A 17,465-nucleotide genomic window follows, 5' to 3' on the forward strand; every position below is an offset into this window, starting at 1 on the left:
CGGCAACATAACATCCTTAAATTATTCATCACCAACTTGTGTTGGTGGCTTTAAAATAAAAACTTGGAAAGCACTTTTCAGTAAATTAAAAAGTACTGTTCTTGAGCAAGCTTTAAGCTGATTTGTTTACATTGACCATTCTTTGATTTCCTAATGGTAAAAGCAGCAATTTGTTTACAATCACATAATGGACTACACTCTCTTCCTTATTTAGCTTCCTGATACTGTGGGACTGAACAATCCCTACTAACTGATTGCCTACGTGCTGGATGTAATAACATCTATATATAGTGCTTTACACTGCTTTTTTATGTATGTTCTCACAACAATCCATGAGAGAGACAGGACAGGGCTTGTTGTTATCCTACACAGTTTATAGATAATAAAATAAAAACTACTATGTACATATTCAGGTATTTATATGTGTGAAGCACTTTAAAAACATTGATATTTGATCCTCACGATGACTTTTGAAAGTAATGATCATTTTCCGCTATTTCCTTTTTTAAAAGATTTTATGTATTCATGTGAGACACACAGAGAGGCAGAGACATAGGCAGAGAGAGAAGCTTCTCTCAGAAACTGTGGGGAGCTTGACGTGGGACTCGATTCCAGGACCCCAAGATCACACCCTGAGTTGAAGGCAGACACTCAACCACTGAGCCACCCAGGTGTCACCATTGTCCCCTATTTATAGGAAGAGAAACCTAGGCTAGAGTAGTTTAAAAAATTTTCCCCAGGCACACAACTAATGACAGAGCTACGGTTCAAAATATTACAAGACACAGGCACATGGATACAGAGAGACCTAAGGTTTTTCAACATCAAGTAGATAATAGCAGCTAACACGTGGGGGCACTAGTGTGTGCCAGGCACACTGAACATGGTACACAAGATAACTAACTCATTCATTTTTCACACCTTGTGGTCTGTGAAAGGTATGAACCAGTAGCACAGTCACAAGTTAAGTCACTTTCTCAAAGTCATGCAGCTTGTAATGGTCACAGCCAGAGAGCATGGGTCTTCGGTCCATGTTTTTAGTCATTATTTTGTTCAGTCTGAACATCAAGGCCTTGGTGCCTGATTGGTACTCTGCAAGTGTATGGCTTTGTGGGTTCTGTGATGAGGACAGGAAGAACATGGTCTGTTCTCTCATGCATCATTTTTGTCTCATATAAGTCAAATGAAGTTGTACCTAAGATTGTGGTATCTGAATTATTGGAGTCCTACCCCAGATTCAAATCTGAGCATATACTGTAGGGCAACAGAGGAGACTGTCTTCTGAAGCGATTCACCTTATGGCCACAGTTAAGCAGGACTCCTTTGGCATCAGTGATATAGTGAGTAACATGAAAAGAAAGCAGGGAATGTATTTTGGGTTTGAAAAAAGGAACCTAGCTACTCAGTCTTCAACCAGATTGGAAGAAATTAAATTATCTGTAGTTTGAGTATTTTCCTTGTTCATACTGCAGTCTTTGTTCTGACCTCAATCCCACCCAACATTTTCCTTAGAGTTTTTAAAGCAATTTGGATCCACCAGAGGACTACCTGCCCACTCCCCAAAGTACTAATCATCGTCATGTCATAGGGGTGATCCTAGGGATTCTATCAGAACAGACTGTCTGATCCCAGGCCCTCACTTGCCACTTACTTTAGAGTCTGAAGTTAACACCAACCCTGGTGCGAGAGTCTTCTTTCATTTCTCTTGTTCTCACTCAGCTTTATCTTTCCCAGGGTCACACTGAACATGTGTGTTCATGTTTGATGTTCGAGGAACATCATCTTTGCACTTACCCAAATCCTTCACTGTGATTTGATCACCTCAACCCATAGTTCTCCCTAGTTTGAATGTTTCCCATAAAATATACCCCTGAGAATTAGAGGTCAACATGGTTGCATAATTTGATCTAAAAAGCAGGAAAGGCTGATAGTAGACTACAAATGAGATGTCACTCATATTTCCAGTGCCACATTCTATGGGACCTCTCAATAGTCTCTTGTTTCTATGGCACTGATAAGGATGATCCTAGTGGATTTTAGAAATGATGTAATGGAAAATATAGCAATGGCCATTTACTGATTATGTGCTGTGCATCAGACAGTGTACTAGGTTCCTTACTAAACCTTGTCTTTTGCAATCTCACAGAAAGCTTGTAAGATACCTATGAGGACCTGCATTTTAAAATGAGGAACCTGAGACTCAGAGAAGCAAAGTCACTTGCTAAAGATCACAGAATTGTTTGACCACAAGTCCATGTGTTTTCCACGATTATAGCACATCAGCCAAATTTAGTACCTATGTAAACACTGAGTGGCTGCCAAAGATGTGTTGCTTTCACAATACATTGTAATTGTAGCAGGGCAATTCCCAATTATTGTGCAGAAACCTGATTGCTCCAGTGGCCATGACTGGGAGCCAAGAATGAAGTGGAGCAGAACTGGACAACTTTCCCCTGAATGTGCTTGATGAGCTCTCCCAGATCCCAAGGTCCAGGGGTGAATTTATGGAGGGGAATACCCAACAGCTCCCTCCCACTGTTCCAAAGTCAAGAAGGACAAGATTCCTTCTGGGGTTCTGAACAGAGATCAATTGCCTGTAGCTCAAAGGTGAGACTCTCTAAGCCAAGTGAAAACTGAAAGTAAGGTATGTTTTTGAATTCTCAGTGGGACCCTTACTCTAAGGCTTTCCAGGGAAACTTGATTGAGACTAAATTGGGCTATTTTCACATGCAAAAAAAGATTCCTTGAGTGAACCAGTTTTTGTTTTTGTTTTTAGCATAACTTGACTTGAGAATAGTTAACTCTCTTGGTATCATTTACTTCGAGTATGATACCTAAAGAGACCATTATAGACCTTAGATACTAAGCACCAGGTAAGTTATTAAAACTGTAAAAATTTTGGAGAATACTTTTTTAAAAAATATTTTATTTGTTTATTTGAGAGAGTGAAAGAGAACATGAGCAGGAAGAGGAGCAGAGGGAGAGGGAGAAGCAGACTCTCCCCTGAGCAAGCTTTGAGACTCAATCCCAGGATTCTGGGATCATCACCAGAGTGAAAGGTAGACACTTAACCAACTGAGCCACCCAGGTGCCCCTTAGAGAATTCTTTTAAGGAGAACTTAAAGAGTACATTTTTCTTAGTTGTCTTAGAAGTTACCTGTACATGCAGTTCCCATGATCTCTGATATATAGGAAGCAGTATATATTAATTCTTGGAGGCTATCTGGGGATGCTAGGAAATTGCCTCAGTTTAACTTTCTAGAAGTCATTCCACCAAGAAAAAAAATATTTTGTTTTTTAGAAAAAATAGATCTGTAGGCTGGGAAACTGATGCATGGTACCACTGGGAGAGGTGGAGAAGCCCCCACCCAGCTTAGTCACAAAACACAGGAGTTGGGCTAGTTAGTAATCAATGGACCTTCATATTACAAATAAGTCACCCTAACTGAGATTCCACTTGACCTTTTGAAAGCTTGCATATTCTAGTTTGGGGACGCCCTGATTCATGCTGACACCAGGTAGACACTATTCGGCAAAACTTAGCTTCACTCTCATATCAGGGGAGTCTGACATTCATTTGCTGCCACCAAACTCTCCTCACGTAGTTGAGATCATTCAGAGGAGAGAAGAAAGCATTGCCATCTGTTGTCTGGTTATCACAAGCCAGGCAGCAAGGGAAGGCTTCACCTGCATTATTCCACTTCTACTCCACAGCAACCACATGAAGAATTTCAGGCACTTCGAGGTTAAATCTTCAGACTATTTGAGAAGTTCAGATGCATTCAACCCATTGCTATCTGATTCCAAATTGCACGATTGAAAATAAGTGGGTTTTACTCTAGTTAATTCCCAATATGAACACTTGAATCTTGAGTTGAATGAAGTTAAAATTATCCCTTTGTACATAGCAACTGCATGTTAGGTCTTAAAATTTTCAGGATCCAAGCCTGTCAGTCTGCTTTTTGCTTTCTTTATTCTTGACCACATGTGATATTTCCTATTTCTAATAGCTCTCTTTCCTTCTTACCTGTTTTAGATGCTAGTTTCCACTGCTGGACTGAAGACCATAGAGGACACTCTGCAGAAGACCCATAACAAACTCCAGAGCCAGGCAGTATCCTTGACATATCACTTTATACTGCACTAGTACCCTCACTCTCAACTCAGGATTCCCACGCAGGGCTATTTGTACCACTTGTGCATTTGAAGGATTATCATTTAATTACATAATAGAATTATAGAATTATAGATTCCAATTAGAAATCTCATATTTCTAGAATCTCTACAATCTAGAGAATACAATCTCTAGAAACATATGGGATATATAGAGACACATGGGATATTAAGTACTGCTCCTGCTTATTCAACATGCATCAGGAATCAATGTACTAGATGTCAGGTACTGTTAATTGCTTGGGTTCTTGGTACATGACATACATGGTAGTCATTAATCTTGGAGAAGTCAGCCAAGTGAATAGAAAGACAGTGAATATGCATGTTATAATATTCTCAAGGGCTGGAGAAGCAAAGTATTGTGCTCATTGCTCCATTTACTAATTCATGTTATGCTGTACTGGCAGGTGTTAATGTTTACCCTGAGTCAACTTCTAGCCTCACTGATATTCTTGCTTAGTACTAAGTCCTGTCCACTTTAGTGAAGGAATGGCTTGATACAAATTTTATTCCCAGCAAAGTGACTTCTATAATCTGAAGGACAAATTTTTTTAGTTCTTACATAGTGTTGTTCTCAAAGCTGTCAGGTGGCCAGGAAGAGATAGTTATTTCCTCTGTTGGTTTAGGCCAACAGAGTCCTATCTGATGAAATGTGATCTCTGGGTTACTTGAAATCCAAGGAGAATCACAGCCTCAGGGAAGGCCTCAAGAAGATAAAAAAAAATCCTGTAACTGTGATCACTCAGTTCCAGGCAACCCTAGAGGCTTCATGCTCTCTGCTCTCACAGATACACTCAGTAGACTTTGACCAGGATGCATCCCAAACTAATGGGTGAGTTGTTAAGTGCCTGGGTGGCTTAGTCAGTTAAGCATCTGCCTTCAGCTCAGGTCATGATCCCATTGTGCTAGGGTGGAACCCTGTGTCAGGCTCCCTGCTCAGCGGAGTCTGCTTCTCCTTCTCCCTCTGCCCCTCCCCCTGCTTATGCCCTCTCTCTCTCTCTCTCTCAAATTAAAAAAAAAAAAAATCTTAAAAAAAAAACAACAACACATAATGGGTGAGCTGTGAGAATAAACCTAACTGTTCTATTGCTGAGGAATCTAGGCAAGCAAGTTTCCAGGAAGTATGTCTAAGTCACACCCTGTGTCTCATCTCTAGGCATTTATCTGCTTCCATAAGAACACTGATACTCTGAGACTTCTCTGCAAACAAGTAGTATTTGGTAATTCAGTTTATTTGAAATGTGTATCTGATCTTGACTTTATGACTCGTCTTGACTTTGCAACATAACAATATGCACAATATATTGTTAAGGAAATGCCTAAAATTATCACTAATTTTGCTTTGCATTTTATGAATTTAAGTTTTGAATAATTAGTAAAAGACCATTTAGTATCCTTTATTTCCAAATAAGAGGTGAAAGAAATAAAGGAGGTTATTATTGAAATCATCAACTGAAAATAAAAGATAGCCTTTTGTATTAATATGATTTTGTAGGCTCCTTGGATCAGTTAACAAAAGGCAATCATTGCATACTCTCATCATAATTTTCCCATATCTAAAGAACTCTTTTTTGTATTATTTACTTGATATTTGATTTAAGTAACTCTTTACTTAAGTAAACATCATGTTTTGGGAATAAAGAGAGAAGGAGGAAGCATTATGACCTCACAGAGACTGGCAGGACAGAGTGGAAATGCTAAAGGCAGACAGAAAGAAGAGGATCTGAGCAGGTAAAGATGACCTCAAAGGCTAAGAACAAGAGTGGACAGGATTCTGGTAGGGATGCATACAGAGCCTCAGCAAAGTGAATTCCAGCCTGAGAAAGAAAAGTTAGGATGGATACAGAGGTATGAATGGAATTTGGAGGTTAGGTGGTTAGGAGGTTTTGAGGTTGATTTGGAAGAACTAGAGTTTGACTGAAGCTGTCCGTGAGCATCTGAGAAATGAGTGTTCAGTGCTGGGAGAAGAGTGAAAAGAAGGTGTTGATGGAAGTTGAGGAAATAGAAGGCTGGGGAAGCATCGGGCTGGGAAATGAAACAGTATCCTGAGGGTTGGGCTGAAGAAAGATGAACTGAGAGTGGAATGTGTGAGCAGAGAACTGGGGAGGAAGGAGGTACCAGGAAGGCTAAGGAAGATGGTGGAGAAAGGTACAGAAATGAGAGCAAAGAGTGGGGTTGCACTAAGGAGGAGCAGAAGCAAGAGAGTCTGTTGCAGTGGGGAAATGGTAGTGGTTTACTCTGGAGAAATGGATACAGGGATTAAGTGCATGCCATAGCAGTATGGTCTCCTGAGACTGAAGTAGTAGAGGTTAACATCTGTTGAATTGGGCGGACATGTGCATGTGCCATCTAAAGCATCTCTCAAAGTGGTATGTGGTACAGGTACCTCTGTGTGTGTGTGTGTGTGTGTGTGTGTGTGTATTTCAATGAATCATGTAGAGATGAAAAATAGGACATGTGAAATGAAAAATACTCTGGGTAGGATTAAGAGGAAAAGATAAATTTGGAGTTATAGCAATAGAAATCCAAACAAAAAAGAAAGAAAGAAAGAAAGAAAGAAAGAAAGAAAGAAAGAAAGAAAGAAAGAAAGAAAGAAAGAATCAAAACTGAGGGGTGTCTGGGTGGCTCAGTCAGTTAAGCCTCTGCCTTCAGCTCAGGTCATGATCTTGGGGTCCTGGGATTGAGCCCCTCATCAGGCTTCCTGCTCAGCAGGGAATCTGCTTCTCCTTCTCCCTCTGCCCTATCCCCCAAACTTGTGTGTTCTCTCTCTCTCTCTCTCAAATAATAAACAAAATCTTAAAAAAATATATAAAAACGTCCAAATTTAATCACAAAACAACAGACTGAAAATATTAACAGAGCCTCAAAGACCTGTGGAACAGCATTAAAAAAGCCTAACATACATGTAATTGGAGTTGCAGGGGGAAACATATGTGAGAGGTGCAGAAAAAATATTTGAGGAAATGATAGCTGAACATTTTCCAAATTTGAGGAAAATATACAGCCACAGATCTATTCAGCTTAATGAACTCCAAGCAAAATAAGTATAAAGAAATCCACACTGAAGTGTATAAATCAAACTGTTGAAAGTATGTGATTTTAAAAAACAAGCTAAAATTCAACCAGAGAAAAAAGATACTTTACCTGTGGAGGAACAAAGAATGACAGTGAACTTCAAGCTTCTTAACAGAAACTAAACAAGCCAGAAAACAATGTAGCAACATCTTTAAAGTACTGAGAGAGAAAAGCAAAACCAGTTATACCCAGTGAAAAGTTCTGCAAATATGAAGGCAAAAGAATGACTTTTTCAGACAAGCAAAAACTGAGAAAATCTATTGTTAACACTTCTGCAATATAATAAATATTAAAGGAAGTTCTTTAGGCAGCAGGAATCAATAACAGATAAAATTTTGAATCTACATAAAGGAATAAGGAACAGTGGGAGTGATAAATATGTGAGTAAAGGTAAAAGACATTTTTCCTCATCTTAATCTCTTTATAGTTGACTATTTAAAGAAAAAAGAAAAAAAGAATGTGGGGTTTATAACATATGTAGAAGTAATATATATGACAACAATTGTACCAAATGGGAGGTGGGAGATGGAAGCACACCATAGTAAGGCTCTTACACACCTGTGTGAAGTGGTGTACTATTTGAAGGTAGACACGATAAGTTAAAGATGTACAATGTAAAGCCTAGAGCAACCACTAAAACAAAAAAAACAAATAAGTATAGCAACTAAGCCAATATATATATACCAAAAGAAAGCAAAAATTGAGAGAAAAAAGGTGAGATTAATAGAAAACAAGAATCAATATGGCAGATTTACTTAAATTCAGTGTAAATGGTCCAAACACTCTAATTAAAATGTAGAGATTGTCTGATTGCATTAAAAAACATGTCTTGGGGCACCTGTGTGGCTCAGTGAGTTGAGCATCCAACTTCAGGTTTGGGCTCAGGTCATGATCTTGGGGTGGTGGGATTGCCCTGAGTTGGGCTCTACTCTCCACGGGGAGTCTGCTTGTCCCTGACCCTCACTATGTTTGTTCATGCTGGCTCTCTCCCTTCTTCCTCTCTCTCTCTCTCAAATAAATAAATAAATAAATAAATAAATAAATAAATAAATAAATGAAATCTTAAAAAAAAAAAAAAGGGATGCCTGGGTGACTCAGCCGTTGAGCGTCTGCCTTTGGCTCAGGGCCTGATCCCAGAGTCCTGGGATCGAGTCCCACTACAGGCTCTCTGCAAGGATGGAGCCTGCTTCTCCCTCTTCCTATGTCTCTGCCTCTCTTTCTTTAAAAAAAAAAAACAAAACAAAAACGCAAGATCTAACCATATGCTACTCATAAGAAATCCAAGTCAGGTGTAAAGATACACAGGTTAAAAGTAAAGGATGAAAAATGACAATGTCATGAAAAAACTAGTCAAAAGAAAAGTAGAATGGCTATATTAATTACTGGCAAAGTTGATTTAAGAACAAGCAACTTACCAGGGGAAAAAAGGGATATTTCAAAATGATAGAGATTGATTCATCAAGAGATTGTAATAACACTAAATGTGTATTCACGCAATATCAGAGCTTCAAGTTATATAACACAAAAACTGATAGAAAGAAAAAATAAATGAGTCCTCAGTTATAGATGGAAACCTCAACAATCCTCTATTGGTAATTGAGGCAGAAGAAAGAAGGCAGAAATCAGCAAGAATGAAGCAGACATGAACCACACTAGGAAGCAAATTGACCTAATTAACATTTCAAATATATATGGAATGTTCATAAAATAAAGACCATAAAATGGGCCAAAAAACAAGTCTCAATAAACTTAACAGGATTGAAAGTATGTGAAATCTATTATTTAGATTAAATTCAAAGTAACAGAAAGATATCTGAAAAATCCCTAAATATTTGGAAATTAAACAACTTCTAAAGAACCCATATGTCAGAGAACAAAGCATAAGTTAAACCAGAAAATGTTTTAAACTAAAAAGGCAAGCCACAAAATGAGGGAAAATATTTGGAAAATATATATCTGATAAAGGTCATTAGTGCAGAATATATAAAGTACATTCACAGTTCAGGGCACCTGAGTGACTCAGTAGGTAAAGTGTCTGCCGTCAGCTCAGGTCATGATCTCAGGGTCCTGCGATAGAGCCCAGAGTCAGGCCCTCCTGCTCAGCTGGGAGCCTGTGTCTCCCTCTCCCCACTGCTCATGCTTTCTCTCGCTATCTCTCTCTCTCTCAAGTAAATAAATAAAATCTTTAAAAAGGAAAAAAAAATCCTTCTCTGCCAAAATTTGAACCTTTTACCAAAGAAGATATACAAATGGCAATTAAATACATGAAAAGCTATTCAAGATTAGTTTTAGGGAAACGTAAATTAAAATGAGATTCTCAGCCTGCTGCTCTCTGGCTCCTGCTCTCTCCTTCTCTCCTCTGGGGGACCCCCACCATCGTGGATCCCTGGCCCTGCTGGCTGCTCTCCATCCTTTTGCTGCCAGACACCTGCCAGCTGCACTTAGACCCTGAGCTGCTGGGCACCTGGGTCTTCAAGGTAGGCCTCGATGGTTCTTAATGCAACATCAACTGCTCCGTTATGGGATCACCAGAAAAAAAAGTAGTGGTGTACCTTGAGAAGTTGGACACAGCATATGATAATTTTGGCCATGTGGGCAATCTCACCATCATTTGCAATCAAGGCTTTGAGATTGTGTTAAATGACTACAAATGGTTTGCCTTTTTAAAGTTATTAAATAGGGCAGCCTGGGTGGCTCAGTAGTTGAGCGCCTCCCTTGGGCCCCAGGTGTGATCCTGGAGTCTCGGGATTGAGTCCCACATCGGGCTCCCTGCATGGAGCCTGCTTCTCCCTCTGCCTGTGTCTCTGCCTCTGTCTCTGTCTCTCATGAATAAATAAATAAAATCTTTAAAAAATAAAATGAAATTATTAAATAGAGCATCTGTTGAGGGGCTCTTTTAAAAAGACAACCAAAAACAGACTTTGGGGCAAAGAGGCAGGGCAGCATGCCTGCCTACCTCCAACAGCTAGCAAAGGCCTCTTGCAGCTACATTCCCTTCTGGAGCCTTCATGTGCATGTTTTAATGTTGAGGAGCCCTGGCAACCTACCTCCAAGGCAGCTGCCCTCCTGAACATTTCCTTGGAAAGCCACAATCGCCATTTGGAAATGGGAACAACCAGAGATCACACAGGAAAAAAAGAGAAAAATCTGGAAGTCTTAGGTGGCTTGACCATTCAACCTTTGAATAAAAGAAACAATATGCAACTCAAATTTTTTCTCTTTTGACTATTCTATTGAAATGATTTTTCCAAACTGATGAGGATTAGAATTTTATTTTTTATTTTGTCCAAAGGGCAAATTTTATCCCCAGTTCAATTATCTTCCATCTCTAATTACCTTGAGGAATCCCAGCCCCTATTGTAAAAAGAAAATGATGCTTCAGGATATCTTGAGATGCACAGATATGTTACTGGTCAGAAGATGGTTCTATGGAGGACATGTTCAGGGGAACAGGCTTTCAGAGATAAGTCAAACTGCTAACGGTTATCTCTTTGCAGTTCACTGCAGTACCCTGGCTAGAAAGACAGGGTGATTAATACATTTTGTTGACATTTTATTAGGTGCCAGCTTTTTTTTTTTTAAGATTTTATTTATTTATTCATGAGAGAGAGAGAGAGAAAGAGAGAGGCAGAGACACAGGCAGAGGGAGAAGCAGGCTCCACGCAGGGAGCCTGATGGGGGACTCGATCCTGGGTCTCCAGGATCACGCCCTGGGCTGAAGGTGGCATAAACCGCTGAGCCACCTGGGCTGCCCCAGGTACCAGCTTTATGCTAAGAACTCGACATACTGGGGATCCCTGGGTGGCTCAGCGGTTTCACACCTGCCTGTGGCCCAGGGCCTGATCCTGGAGTCCGGGGATGGAGTCCCGCGTTGGGCTCCAGGCATGGAGCCTGTTTCTCTCTCTGCCTCTCTCTGTCTCTCTCTGTCTATCATAAATAAATAAAAATAAATCTTTAAAAAATTTAAAAAAAAAGAACTCGATATACTTTACCTTACAAGAATCCTACGAAGTAGATATTACTAGCTTCATTTTATAGATAGGGAATATTAGTCTCTTACAGTATTTATGCTCGTACATCATCTAATTGTAAAATGACAAGGGCTAGTCTTTCAAGCCTGAGACCCTCCCTGAGACCAGAGTGAAAGAAAAGCCATTTCTCAGAGAAGTAATGGTACTTAGAGTGACATTTCAGGGATTTTCTAGTAAATCCCAGTTCATAAGCATTATGGATGTTAGTTTAATGGAATGGAATACGCATTGCATTGGCTCCTGTTGAAATTTTAGGAGAATTGTCTTAAAGCTTCTGTTTCCTTAACAAATTAAGTTACTTTCCTAAACCAACATTCTTTCATTCAAGACAAAACCTTACCTTCTTTCGTAGTCCTTCAAATTGGAAGGAGAGCTTTGTAAACTTCAATTTAGTATAAATTAAGAACCCTTGCCAAGTTGACTTCTCTTAATTATACTGTTGTTCACACTGATTGCTATCTTTCCGCTTTTTCCTACTAAACAATGGAACATGCCTAGTTGTTTCCTGCCTAGTTGTTCAGAACAGATTAATATCAGCCTAGGTAAACTGAAAATGTGGGGCTATACCTAGTCCGTATTTTCTGGGATGGCTGTTCTCCTAATCTTTGCTTGAATGGAGGAATTTCTAGACACCAGATTTTTATCATTATTTTAATGGTTCAGATAACTGTATGACATCTGAGAGGTACTGGTCTGCTCTTCTGGGAAAGTTATTAAAGTCTTTATTAAAGTCTTAATAAAGGTGGAGTAGCCATATACCTGACTACTTCCACCTGGATCTTTCTTCCATCCTACCTCTGGATCTGATAATTCACCACTTAACCTTGATGCCACCTCTGTGAAATCCTCCCCAGGTCTCTCCATGAGTGGGAGAAATGCCATTATTTTGGTTCGCTTTGTGCTGTGCAGTCATCTCTGCTCAGGTAGTACTATACTAACTGCTATAATGGGGTGATCTGATAGAGTGTCTTCATCGTCTTCCAGACTGAAAAGCTGTAGCTCTCCCTGTGTATCTTCAGAACTCAATTACATAGAACTTTATAAGTGTTTGGAAAATTGACCACACTCCTCTTGTCTTTTCAAAGAATTTTCAAAAGTAATATCAGCTTACAAATCCTAATTCTATAGGATTCTAGAAGCACAAATCAGGAATGATGCTGTGTTTATGTTTTTGGTTCTTTACTCTAAAAAATATCAGGTTACCTGTGTCTAGAGTTCTAAAAGAATTGTGTATTTTCAAACTGATTTTCAAGATATAAATACTGACAAAGCAGCTAATATGTACAAGAATGTATAAGAATGTATTCAAGAAAAAAAATGTATTCAAGAGGAATTTAAAATCACCTCTACTAGGCACGTGGGTGGCTCAGTGGTTGAACATCTGCCTTTGGCTCAGGGTGTGATCCCAGGATCCTGGGATCACATGTCCCACATCAGGGTCCTTACAGAAAGCCTGCTTCTTCCTCTGCCTATGTCTCTGCTTCTCTCTCTGTGTCTCTCATGAATAACTAAAATCTTTTAAAAAATAAAATCACCTCTACTAAAGTCTTTTTTTTTCTATTTCTGAGCAACTTTGCATCTAAATGTTTTGATTATGGAAAAGAAGAGTTGGTGGACACAAAATGGCAGGTATTTGTGTTAGGAGGTGCCATAATATAATATTGCTTAGCATTCTCTGTTATAATTGCTTATTTGTCTCCTCCTCTGGTCTTTAAACTCTGAGGGCAAGTATCAACTCTGCATTACTAACCATTTTATTCCCTGTGGGTAGCATGATGCATGATAAATAATAGGCCTTCAATAAATAGTTGTGAGAAAAAAACCCACAATGAAACACCACTACAAACACGCCCACACACTAATGCCTAAAATTTAAATATGCACAATACCAAGGGTAGACCAGGGTATGAGTCATTAGAACATTTACCCATGGCTGGAGGAAATACAAAATGGTTCACACACTTTGAAAAATTATTTGGAAGTTTCCTATAAAGAAATATAACCTTATCATATGACTACATGATACCATACAAACTAGGAGTCATGTTTGAAGTACTTACTCAAGAGAAATTAAAACATGTCAAAAGATGATTTGTATGCAAATGTTCATTGCAGCCTTATTTGTAATGACCTCAAACTGAAAATAATCCAAATATCCATCAATTGGTGGATAAACAAGTTGTGGTATATGTATGCAATGGATTGCATTCAACAATAAAAAGTAGTAACTTACTGATACATGCAATAACATAATGAATCCAAATGCATCATGATAAATTTAAAAATTCATCCTCAAGGAGTTCCTGGGCAGTTGAATAATCATCTGACTCTGGATTTTGGCTCAGGTCATGATCTCAGGGTTGTGATATCAAGCCCTGCATTGGGCCCGGGCTTGGAGTCTGGGCCTCCACGCTGGGCCTGGAGTCTGCTTAAAATTCTCTCTCTCTCTCTCTCTCCCTCTGCACCCCTCACCTCCCTCTCTCTCTCAACAACAACAACGACAACAGGATGCCTGTGTGGCTCAATTGGTTAAGCATCTGCCTTCAGCTCAGGTCATGATCCTGGGGTTCTGGGATGGAACCCCAAGTCAGACTCCCTGCTCAGCTTCTTTGTCTGCCTCTCCCTATGCTTATGCTTTCTCTCTCTCTCTGAAATAAATAAATAACATCTTTTTTTTTATTTATCCTCAAAAGACAACTACTATATAATTTATATAAACTTTTAGAAGAGGCAAAACTCTCATGACAGAAAGAACATCAGTGGGGTTGCCAAGGAGCCAGGGAGTTTGGGGGCAAAGGGGAATTCATAAAGTTGCATGGGGAAATTTTGGAGAGTAATGGAAATGTTCAGTATTATAATTTTGGTGATGATAATATCACTGAATACATTTTTAAGCATGTATTTAACTGTACACACAATTAGTGAATTTTATTATGTATATTAAACTTCTATAAAGCTGATTTTGAAAGACCATTTATTATTACACCATTTAGGATGAAACCATGCAAATGCTCCCATTCCAGCGTCTCATTTGTGCTTAGTAGCAGCATAGAGATCTGGAGTCCGGCTTCCTAGGAGTAAATCCTGGTCTACCAGCTGGTAACTGTCTGGCTTTAGACAAATTGCTTATTAAACCTCACTTTTTTTTCACCCACAAGTGTAGATAATAATTGAGCCTGGACCATAGGGTCTTGGTGAGGATTCAATCGAGTGTTTAGCATAGTTCCTGAGAGAAAGGAAGTACTCCAAATGTTATTTTTTATCCCTATAAAAATGAGCCCACAAACACATATGGTTCTGCATTTCTCATGCAGATCCTAACGCCACTTATCTAAATCTTAGGATGTACTGATTTCATTATATTTTATTTCCTCATTCTTTTTATGTGCTGTATGTATGCATTGTGTATGTGAATTATGGCCTATCTACTGCTTGTAGATTTTAAAGTATACTTAGTCTATGATCGGTAAATTTTTTTTATTTGAGCTTTTGAAAATTTAATCTTATGAAAAGCCTACTGACAGCTATTTTAAAATTCTTCTACTCAATTTTTTTTCTCTTTCATCCTGTGGAGTATGTTTATTGACTACAGATGCTAAGCACTTCACTACGGAATGGAAAGTAGCAAGACAGAGTATGTACTTCACCTGAGTGGTTGCATAGAAACCAGTCGTGTCTCTGAAACTTTAAGAACTCAAGTGGAAAATATACTTAAAAATTTAAAGAACAGAGTCATAACATACAGCTTGAATTGGAATGACTGCAAGATTGTTTCAGGATTATAAGACTTCTGTCTAAAAGAAGTTAATAAAATGCATATTATAAGTCCCTTATAATTATGACTTTTAACAAACCACTTTAAATTATGCTATAGCACGAACTGATAAGGAAAAATATGAATAGAAGGATATCAGCATTGCTGAGGCTCAGAGCCCAGAACAACAGCCTAAGAGCAGCTATGAAGATAAAACTATGCTTGCCCCTGCAACCAAAACTCCAATAAAAATTAGCTCAGATGCAGGACAGGAAAAGACTTTGTTTTCCAGTGATTTCAATACGCTAACGGCAATAGCCAAGATTGGAGCTGCAGGGCATGAATATAATAGAAATCCAGAGAAATATCACAAGGTTGTTGTTGTTACTTCTGTTGTTGATCTTGGGGCTTGGTCCTGGCATTGTTTTCAAGAGGAAATAGACAAGTTGTTTCTAAATTTCACGTGGAAAAATAAGCAGAAAGAATAAGGGAATTCTGAGAGTACTTGTGATGATGAGCACTAGGCCTTTTCACTACATGTCATTAGAAACTGAAACAGTGGTCCCGAGACATGAATAGATGCAAGACTCAATGGCACAGAATAGAATTTAAGAATAAAATATAGGAGCCCCTGAGTGGCTCGGTTAGTTTGTCATTGAACTCTTCATTTCGGCTCAGGCATGATCTCAGGATCATGGAATTGAGCCCCATGTCAGGCTCCACGCTGAGTGCAGAGTCGGCTTGTCCATCTATCTCCCTCTGCTTCTTTCCCCACAGTTGCTCTCTCTCTCTCTCGTAAATAAATAAATAAAATCTTCTTTAAAAAAGAATAAAATATAAGGATATAGGGAGAACTTAGGGATGGTGTCCCAAATGATGAAATATTTGATTTGGAATATCCTTAATATCACTTATTAATTTAGCTTAGGGCAAAGATAGCACTTGGAAATAGTGAAAAAAAAAATGGCTTATTCAATAAATGGCTTGGGGAAAAAGTGGGTAGTCCTAGTGAAGTTATCTACTTCTATCTCACTGCACATCAAGAGATATCTCAAGTGGATCAAGGTTCAAAAGTAAAAATAAAACTGCAAAAGTATTGGAAGAAGCCATTTAAGAATGTTCAAATAAGTCAGATTGAGGATAGCTGTCTATGTCTGATGCAAAATTCAGAAGAATAAAGTGTGAATAAATATGGTGCATTCAACTTCATAAAGACATTTTTTTTCTAATCTGCTAGGCCAAAAGTCCTAAGGAGGTCCAAAGTCAAACCACAAACCAGAGAAAAGTATTTGCATTTCCTATCACAGACAAAGGGCTAATTTCTCTGCTATATAAAAGACTCCTAGGAAGCAATAAGAAATAGATCAACAACCATAGGAAATAAGAAAGAATCAAACATCATTTAAACCTATGGAAAAATGTTCCAGTCACTCAAAATAGGAGGCATGCAAATGAAAGCTACACTGAGAATTCATTATCTACCTATCAGACTGGCAAAGATAATAAGATTATAACTGTGTTGATGACAGTGGGAGCAGACAAACATTCTCATACATTCCTGGAGGGAATGTAAATTGGTACAAGTTCTATAGAATTAAATTTGGCAATACCTATTAAAATTAAATAGCATATACCCTTTGGCCCAGCAATTCCAATTCTAGCAGTTTATCCTACAGATATTCTTACACATGTAAAATAACGCATGAACCAGACTGTCATTACAGTATTATTCTGTAAAAATAAAAGATTTGAATCAATCTAAATAGAACCAGTTATATGAATTATGCAAATTATGATAAATTTTTTAAAAGAGTTTTTACTTATTTATTTGACAGAGAGAGCACAAGCAAGGGAAGTGGCAGGCAGAGGGAGATGGAGAAGCAGGCTCCCCATGGAGCAGGGAGCACGACCCAGGGCTGGATCCCAGGACCATGGGTCCATGACCTGAGCCGAAGGCAGATGGTTAACTGACTGAGCCACCCCACAATACATCTTTCTAATGATGTAATTATAATGAAATAATAAGCTTCTGTAAAAAAAATTAAAAAGAATATATGTGCTGATTAAAAATTTCTGAGATTTCCAAAATGTATTTGTTGAATGAATGAATATATCATTTAGTGAAAAAGTCAAGGTGCAAATGATATGCATAGTATAATCTATTTATACATTCATGTATTCATCAAATACATTTGAGCATCTGCTATGTGTCAGACATCACACTAGACACTTGGGATATGTCCATAAAATAGACAAAGATCTTAATTGTAGTGGAGCTTGCATTCTGTTAAAAGAGACAATCAGTAAACAACAATGATGAACATTGCATAATAGTATATCAAGAACTGGAAGTTCTATGGATAAAAGAAAGAGTAGACCAGAATATGGGAGATGGAGGGGCCTCAGGGTGGAGAAGATAATGTGTACTGATA

The sequence above is a fragment of the Canis lupus genome, chromosome 12, assembly GCF_011100685.1.
Source record: "Canis lupus familiaris isolate Mischka breed German Shepherd chromosome 12, alternate assembly UU_Cfam_GSD_1.0, whole genome shotgun sequence".
NCBI classification, from domain to species: Eukaryota; Metazoa; Chordata; class Mammalia; order Carnivora; family Canidae; genus Canis; species Canis lupus.